Source organism: Myotis myotis, unplaced genomic scaffold (assembly GCF_014108235.1).
Source record: "Myotis myotis isolate mMyoMyo1 unplaced genomic scaffold, mMyoMyo1.p scaffold_m19_p_3, whole genome shotgun sequence".
Classification (NCBI taxonomy): Eukaryota; Metazoa; Chordata; class Mammalia; order Chiroptera; family Vespertilionidae; genus Myotis; species Myotis myotis.
Window position 1 is genome coordinate 185550959 of NW_023416335.1, and position 9659 is coordinate 185560617.

At 35.5% G+C, this 9659-nt stretch overlaps 1 pseudogene; it reads right to left on the reverse strand.

Moving 5' to 3' along the window:
• Positions 1–5592: 5592 nt before the first annotated feature.
• LOC118652171 lies at positions 5593–5748 on the reverse strand (annotated as a pseudogene).
• Between the last annotated feature and the right edge of the window lie 3911 nt (positions 5749–9659).

The window sequence follows — 9659 nt, forward strand, 5'->3', positions numbered from 1 at the left end:
CTTAGATTGTCTTCTAGACCTGTAAGCTGAACTTTTGTAGTGAATATATTTTTATCTTGATTTTGAACTACAAGCATTATTTTCTTTTTACTGTGCAGCCTAAATTTTCCTGCATTTTTCTCATACATAAAAAAATCATAGCATTAAACAACAGCATGTTATTCCCATGTGATTATTTCACATATAGAAATATCATAGATTTAAGTATAATTCAGTAAAATAATTTTAACCGAACTGGTTAGTTTATTGATTGACAAAAATATTAATAAGATAAACAGGTGGGGGTGATTCAATTCTAATATCCCGTAATGTAAGATTACCAACTGAGAAAATAATTATTCTCCTAAAAAATGGTTTGTGCTCATGTTGCATATTTCTGCTATTCTCCATTGTCTTCAATATTGGCCACTGCCAGAGGCAAGTGTTAGACAGGACAGACAAATGGTCTGATCTAGAATGGCAAATTCTATGTTTCCTTAATACAGTCTCCTGGAATGACAGCAGTTATGTATTTTTAAGTCGGCTCTTCCATTATGGCGATAAATGGTTATTTAAATACAGTCAGGTTCAAATTACACTCTTGGAAAATGCAGCAGGGGAAAGTATCAAAGACAAAGAACTTTTAAATAAATCTCATCTCTCCTCCTGCCATATGAGGTAATTTCTATGCCAGATGGCAGATGTTTATGCTGGTACTTAAAAGAAGTAAAAATTAAATGGATCTCAAAAACTTAATTGTTTTTAGTTTAGAAATGCTCTCAAATAAAGGGAACTTGGAAGAGATTTTATTTTTAATGATCTCAAAAACTAAGCACCTTAATGTATAACTTTAATTCAGAAAAAAATAGTTAACTCTTAAGTGGTTCATCCTTTTTTATTCCATTATTGAAGTATAATATTATTCTTCAGATAATGAAAAAAGTCACAAGCCACTTTTTCTAGAAATGATTGTGAAAAATCTTCCAAGGACTATATTATAATGTGTGTATTTTATTTTATTTTATTTTTAGAAGGATAGGTGTTAGTTCTTCCTCCCCCCCTTTTTATTCAAACTAAGCAATAAATGAATCATTTATATTCTTAATCATTATGTATATCAGTATAAGTCAGAAAAGTTATCTATCCAAGACTGTTTTATTCTGAGAATCAACACAATAGAAATAGGGTGACTTCCTGAAACTAACAATTGTTACATGCACTTCTGTTTACACAAGCAAAATTCATCAACTTTCCAATGGGAAAGCCCTCCCTCCTTCTATTGAAAGCTTCGTATGAATGGTGGAGAATAATTTTATTATTGTGGCATCTAAATTTTTGCTCAAACAAAGCAAATGTGACTTAGTTGCCAGGTGGAGACTTTTCTTTTTCATTAATACATTAACACTGATCAGAAATCAATCTGGCTTTCTTGATTCAGGATAGTTTTTAGCAGGTTTTTTTGGAAATATCAAGTGAAGGACAGCTATAAGCCCAAATAACTCTAGCAATCACTTGATTTTTTGTATTTAGAAAACTAACCCAAACTTTTTTTCTAGTACAAACAATATAGAATAATGGCCAATTCTGGAAAAATAATATTTAGATTAGTAAACTAGAGTGAAACATTCAAATTATTAGTCAAAGGAACTAGAAAAATCTGTATATTCTTGAACTTTTATGTTCTGAACAATCAATTCAATAAAATGTAATTGAGCCCCAAAGATGAGTTCAATATTTTACTATGTACAGAAATATGACTTCTGTATATGCAGAAATATGAACAAAACCCCTTTCCTCAATTTGTTTACACTATTTTGTGAAGACATAGAAGCCTTTAAAAATAATTTAATTATCCAAAGCTAATCTTCAGCTTTATTTTTAGTTCTTTACAAAGCTTTAAAAATTCCTGTTGCCCAGCCAGCGTGCCTTAGTAGTTGAGTGTCGACCTATGAACCAGGAAGTCATAGTTCGATTCTGCTCAGGGCATATGCCTCCCAGCTTGCGGGCTCCATTCCCAGTAGAGGGTGTGCAGGAAGTAGCTGATCCATGGTTCTCTTTCATTTTTGATGTTTCTATCTCTCTTTTTCTCTCCCTTCCTCTCTGAAATCAATAAAAGCATAGTTTAGAAAATTCCTGTAGGATGTATTTGGGGCAGAGTCATAGATTGCACAATCAACACAAAGGGCAACTTACTCTGATAATCTGTGCAATTTTGACTTCCCCTGAGTACATAGTGCCTCTTACAAGAAATACTTCAGCATTTTATGCATATTTTACTGGAGAACAGGTATACTCAATAAAGTATTCTCTGCTCTTCAATTGGCCACAAAATGCTCTCACAAGTCAGGTCCAGCTGCCTTTTCAGATTATTATAGTCCTACTAGAGGACAATGTATTGGTCCATGAAATTCTATAATGGTACTTGTGGAAAAGAGCATTATGCATTTATGTAAGTTCAAGTGTAGTGAAGCTGCAGTAACAAAGATACCCCAAAATACAATTACTGAAATAAAAATGAACTCTATATCTCTTCCAACTTAACAGAAAGAGATAGTTGAGAGTTTCAGAATACATAAATAGCTTTGCTTTGTCTAGATTCCTTCTGCCTTATCTTTCTACCATCCCCTAAACATTGCTCAGCTAACATGGGTGAAGAAGGGTCACCACCACTCCCAAAAAAGTGAAAGAAGTAGCTAACCAAGCAGTGTTATTGTTAAAGAAATGACCTAAACATTGAACCTATTATCTAGCTGCTAGGAGGCTGAGAAATATAGTCCCTAGCTAGATAGCTGTGGGCCCTGCTAAACCCGGAGGGTGGGGATCGGGATTTTGTTCCTGCAAGAAAAAAGGGGTGAATGGATTCTGGGAAATTAGTAGCCTGCACCTTCAGCATTTAATAAATGGTTTAGAAAATAATGCTTTTGGTTAATCTATTTTTCAACAAATACTTCCTGAGTGTCTATTTTGTATACAGCACTATACTGCGCCCCACAAGAAAATTTAAATATATACAAATTTATATTATCAAGGAACTTTTGCTATTTTTAGAGAAATAAACTACATTTGACCCTTGAAGAATACAGGTTTGAACCCCATGTGTCCAGCTATATATGGATTTTTTCAATAAATACTGTACATATATTTTGTCTTCCTCATGAGTTTCTTAATATTTTTTCTCCAGATTACTGTAAGAATATACTATATAATACATATAATATGCAAAATATGACTATTTGTGTTATTGGTAAGGCTTCTGGTCAACAGTAGTTTTGGAGGAGTCAAAAGTTAATTGAGGATTTTCAAGTGCACTGGGAGTCAATGGCACTAACCTATGCATTGCTCAAGGGTCAATAGTATATACACCGAATGCCACCAATAATAATATTAATGATAATGTTACTAATAATGTAACATATCATAGGTGCTAAGTGAGTGGTGCAGAAGAGGTGATACTAACATTCAGTATTGATTTCCCGATTGGAAGACTGGAGGAGAAGCAACAGCCAGTTCATGGAAATAAGGGCCCAATATGAATAAAGTCATTTCAGCCTTCAAACTATAAAAAATTAATTTCTATCTTTTAAAAAGTACATATATAAAATTATGTATCTTCCTATGCATATTCATACATATACGTACATTGAACAAGAAGATGCTTATTTTTATTAATTTCAACATAAATATTATGCTTATCCTCACCTTTTAGTTCAGCAGCATTCGTTCTTATTGTTAGTGAGTCTGAATCAATCAGCTGCATTCCTTAATGATGGAAGCAGATGGAAATAGGATGAGCTTCTGAATCTTCCTCAAGGGCATTGTTGAGGATGCTGCACCCTCACTGAAAATTGCTCAATTTTGCAATAGAGTTGGCCAATGTAGACATAGTCTTATATTTTCACTAATTTTGAATTAATACTCTAGAAACCAGCAGCTGACAATGAGCTTGAACAGTTGGTTTCACACCTGAGGCCTCTTTTAAAAGACCATTCTCATCACAGTCAAACAACAAGAGGATATATTAGAGGGGAAAATGAGTGCATTTTCTCTAAGACTACTTACGTAGGAGTTTCTCTTAAACTAATTAAGATTCAATTCTATTTCAGAAACTAATGTTTGAAGCAGACATTCTGTTTGGAAATTATTAATAAATGAAAGTAGAATATTCCAGAGCTCTCAAAATGGTAGTTTTCTGCCTGGTGAATGCTCAATAAAAGTGCTTGTAGAAAAAAATTAAGTAGAGAACAGTATTTGAAACATAATATCAAATGTTCGGGGTGAATGATTATGGCATATGAAATTATTAATAAAATCTAAGAACTTCTTAAAAGTGAAATAAGTGACACCCTTGACTATTAAAAACATCTCCAACCCTCTCAACATTAAGCCTGTAGGTTCTTAGAATTCTAAGATGTCTGGGGAAAACAAAAGATTGCAACTTAACTGTTTTTATTTTATTCAGAAGGTACTGGATATAATATGAATTATAGTTCCATTTCAAAGGGAAAAATATTTAAACATACATATTAAACTTACATATTGGATGTGATGGTTCATGTAACCCAATTCAAAAAGATCAGCTATTCTAAGTCAGAAAATGCTAATGTAGCATGGAGAAAAATATTTTTGCCCAGCAACTTCAATAAGTACTCAAAAGTTGTCTGAATTGTTCTCTGCATTTTTGTATAATAAATTGCTGCACATGTAAGTAGTAGGGCAGGAAGCACTGTCTTGCCTTTCACACAATGCGTCTTTCACAGAGTCTTGAAAGTGGATGTTACATTTCCCTTCTAGTGATAATCACACTACATGAGGTGGTGGGTGACTGCCAAAAGCCCTTAGATTTGTATTTCATATCATATGACAAACCCCAGTTTTTTTTTCAAATAAAAGAACCCTCTCTGTGGTGTTTTCTGTCATTTTATTTTAATAGCAGAAATAGGCATTTATCAAGGCCATCTGCCCACCCACATGATGTCTCAGGATCAGACTGCCTTTTACAAGTTGCATAGAACTGGGATTCTTGGCGGGGGGGGGGGGGGGGAGGGGGGGGCAGAAGGGGAGGAAGGTGGTGATAGTTATCAGTGCTTTAAAATTGTGGGAAATGTAAAATCTTTAGAAAAAAAGGAGGAAGTATCAAAATGTTCAATATTCAAGATTTCAGGGTGGGCATGCTTTTTAGTGCCTGACACATAAGAGAAGTTATGTTAAGAGAAAGAAAAATAGAGAATTAATTATTGAACTCCTCCTTTATATTTGCTACCGGTTTCCATCTAGAGGGAAAATAAATCTAATTGAGATTCTTGGAATTTTCTGTAGAAGCTCATTCTCTCCTAGGCTAATATAAAAAACAATATCCTCTGCTTTAGCTATCCTAGACCATTCATTCTTCTTTCATTCAAGTGGTTCATATTTAATGACCTCAAAAGAGCAATTTTTTTTTATTCAGTGTGGTATCAAAGCCTTTCTTAAATCAAGGTTTATGAATTTAAGACTAGATGACAAAAGTAGCTCTATTAGCCTCTTTGTCATGGCCAAGTTTCAATAGTGGCACTCTATATAAAACAATTCTAAGTTCAATTACAAGTCATATCATATGCTATACACCTTAAACTTATACAGTGTTTTATGTCAGTGATACCTCAATAAAACTGGAAAAATGCAAAAAGAAATTCAATTACATACAGTAAATATTTCACTTTTCATCAGAATCATTATGTATAACTTAGCTGTTTACTACACTTGATCTTAGCCAAAAGGCCAAGAAGCGATTTATAACTTAGCTGTTTAAAAAATTCAGGGTTCTGTGTGAGGGATGCTGAAGCAAAGACCCTAGACCCGTGGTCGGAAAACTGTGGCTCGCAAGCCACGTGCGGCTCTTTGGCCCCTTGAGTGTGGCTCTTCCGAAGCCTTAGGAGTACCCTAATTAAATTAATAATAATGTACCTACCTATAGAGTTTAAGTTTAAAAAATTTGGCTCTCAAAAGAAATTTCAATCATTGTACTGTTAATATTTGGCTCTGTTGACTAATGACTTTGCCAACCACTTCCCTAAACCATTCATAAATTCTTTTTGTTCCAGGCTATAAAATTACACTACAGTGGCCAGCCTCTTTTGAGGTTCAGTATGGCCACGTGATTACTTGACAATAAATGGGGCCAGAAATCAGGAATTCTGTGTGTCTTTTTTAAAAAGGAAATCACTGGCTAATCAGTTTATTATACAGGTAATTATTTGAATGTAAAAGTAACTGACTCTAAATACACACAGATATTTCCACGAAAATTAATTTTTACCCTTATATCCAGAGACCTAAATAGTTAAAAACACAAGAAAAATAAGAGCTATGAGTTATGTATTAACTGAGAAACCACATAAAACCAAAGAATATGAAAGAGAGGCTGAAAGGGTGAAGGTTGAAGGTTAGGGAGATATACAATTATTGGGAACAAAGTTCACTATACTTTATGTGATAATAGCTCCAATTCATTTAAATGTTAACCAGTAAAACAGCCCTGAAAATACAAGATGTGGGTAAAGTTGAATCTAGCTAGTTATGCTTTTCTACAAGATAGAGCTGCTTCACAGTAAATTGAATAAACAGTTTTATATTCTTCTCCTTGCTTTTAATAACTGTTTTGAGTTCAAAAGGACTCCACTTACAAACAATCTCCTACTGGTCGATGGAGCTTTTCTTCCCTGTCCAAGCACACATCATCCCTCCATCCTTCACCTTGCAGTCATCCAAATTTAAAGTCAATAAGGACAGCTTCCAGTCTCCCATCTACTGGTAGCACATAAGAGAACAGGCTGGTCACACACACACACATACATACACACACACACACACACACACACACACACACACACACACACACACCTCTCTGCTGAGAGGCACTGCTGTTGCAGGAGTGCAGTATTTCTAGTTTGTTGTTCCAGGTGTCTATAACACACAGCACTGCTGTACCAGGTAAACATGCACACAGGGCAAAATGAGGCACTGGCTCAGAGAAAGCAGTCAGATGGAAATCGAAAGGACCTTCTCTTTGAGAACTTCCCTGTCTATATTTGTGAGGTTGTCTAATAACTTCCTTAGTTACATCATGCAGAGGATGGCGAAGCTCTAAGGCATGGAGAGGAGCTGAGATGGAAGGATCCTCCATGTCAGAGACATCACATAAAGCCTCCTAATAATTAGGAATATTGGGCTGATTGTCACTTGATCAGAAAACACATACCTGTCATGTTAAGGCTCTGACATGTTGAGGTTGTCATAGTAATACTAATGAGTACCTTTGTGTAGGAATCCAGGGAATACTACATGGTTCTTTACCTTATTCTCTGATGTAATTTCAACAATTGATAGCTTGTTGGTTGAGCATTATACTTGCCCTTTAGCAAAATACACACAGCCCTTGCTTACTTATTATTTTGGAGTGTTAGATTTGATTTTTTAAATATATTTTTATTGACTTCAGAGCGGGGGAGAGAAAGAGAAACATCAATGATGAGAGCGAATCATTGATTGGCTGCCTCCTGCACACCCCACACTGGGGATTGAGCCCACAACCCAGGTATGTGTCCTGACTGGGAATCGAACTGTGACCTCCTGGTTCATAGGTCAAAGCTCAACCACTGAGTCAAACCGACCAGGCTAGATTTGAATTTTTAATCATATTATTACCTGGAACCATATCACCATGAGGGTAAAAGAAATCACTCTTTCAGCAAAAACAAACAAACAAAAAAACCCGCAAAAACTATACACTTTACTAAAGGAAGAAAAACAACAGAAAGCTTCTCTCTCATTGCTACCAGCCAGGGAAAAGAAGGAAGATGAATCATGGAAGCTTTCCTATCTATGGCATTACATAGATATAAGAGGGAAAAATAAAATTGTAATGGGAGAAATGTTATTTTGTGGTTGTCCCCAAAGCAAGCCCAATTGTTTTTTGTTTTTGTTTTCTTGTACTGTATCACTTCTATTTTGCTTTACTGTTCATTTTCCCAATGTCCACTTGTCCATTTACCCACATCTTCCTCCGAATCTTCGCTTAAATCTCTTCCACTGTTCAAGTGCGTCAAATAATTACCAATACTATAAGATTTAAGAGACACCCAGAAAGCTTCTTGTTTCATAATATCTCCTTTAATAGCTATTGAGCCTAAAAGTTACCTTTTAAAAGTAGTTTATTAAGGGTAAAAGACTACATCACCAAACACCTACTAAAACACAAATGCCCGATGAGTGTTTGTTTATTTCTTTAATCATCCACTTAAGAAACACTTAAAAAAAAACAAAGCCATTACAATTTCATCTGAATTTGGCTATGAGATTATTTGTCAATGATGGAGCACAGAGGATGGGTTAGAAATTATTAATCTAGAGGTTACTAATTATTAAAACCACAACATCCAGAAAATAAAACATTTTCTCAATAAATCTGACCTGAATTAGAAACCATCATGGGAAGCCGTAAGCAGCCTTCAACAGTGTAGAAATGTCACACTGAAGAAGAGAGGCCATAGGAAGCTGGGACAGAGATCTTTATTTATTTATTTATTTTAATCCTCACCCAGGGATATTTTTCCATTGATTTTTAGAGAGAGTGGAAGAGAGAGGAAAAGACAGAGAGAAATATCGTTGTGAGAGAATCACATCGATTGGTTGCCTTCTGCATGCGCCCCAACCAGGGGAGGAGCCCATAACTGAGGTACGTGTCCTTGACGAGAATTGAACCTGGGACCCTAGGCAGGGCGACACTCTATCCACTGAGCCAAACCAGCTAGGGCAGGGACAGAAATCTTAAAAGGAAGTTAGGAGTATGTAAGAGACAATCTTTAGAAACTTCACATCTGTCTACATTCTGGGGAGCCCACCTCAACTCATCTGGCCCTCCATCAACTCGAATCCTGCACCTAACCACATTGCTCCTAGAGTTCTCTCAATTTCAGATTTTGCCAGCAGAAAATTGACATGGCATATGCTTTGCACTCACCATTTCATTGAATTCTAATACTAGCAAAAGTGGACATTTGGTTTTTCACCCAAATCATTGTAAGTAGAAACTGTAAGAAACCAGGCAACCTGGAGGTCATGCCATCCTAGTAACTAATAACAAGGCCTTGCTTGTCATAAAGTTCTAGCAGCCTCTTCTCATGTTAAGCATTTAATAATTTGATAATAATAGGTAGGCCAGAGTTGTTACCAAAGTTCAATAGTGCTCTGGGTGCAAAATGCTGTCCCAGACTGTTTGAACCATTTGGATTTCTGTTAGAATTCCCAGCTTTCTCTCTCTGGCTCACCAGGATAGCTCATATAGCTTCCCTAACAAGCCACTACTTGCCACTGAACATGGAGACTTCAAGATGTACTTAACCTTGATGGAGGGAAACCTTGCATCTAATAAAGAGAAATAAAAATTCCGAATTACTGCAAAGCACTGCAGCAGGCAAGCTGCAATTCCAGTCATACGAAGCCTCTGTTTACAGTAAAATGATGATATGAATCACAATGACTCTCATATAAGGACTCAACTGCCTACCTAGTCATATTCCATGTATTTATAACATATAATTTCATTTTCATACAAGCTTATTACACATATTAAAGCAATACTTTTCCTTGTACAGCCAAGATTCATTGATAAAACAATGAAGTGAACTAACACCCTTCCTAAA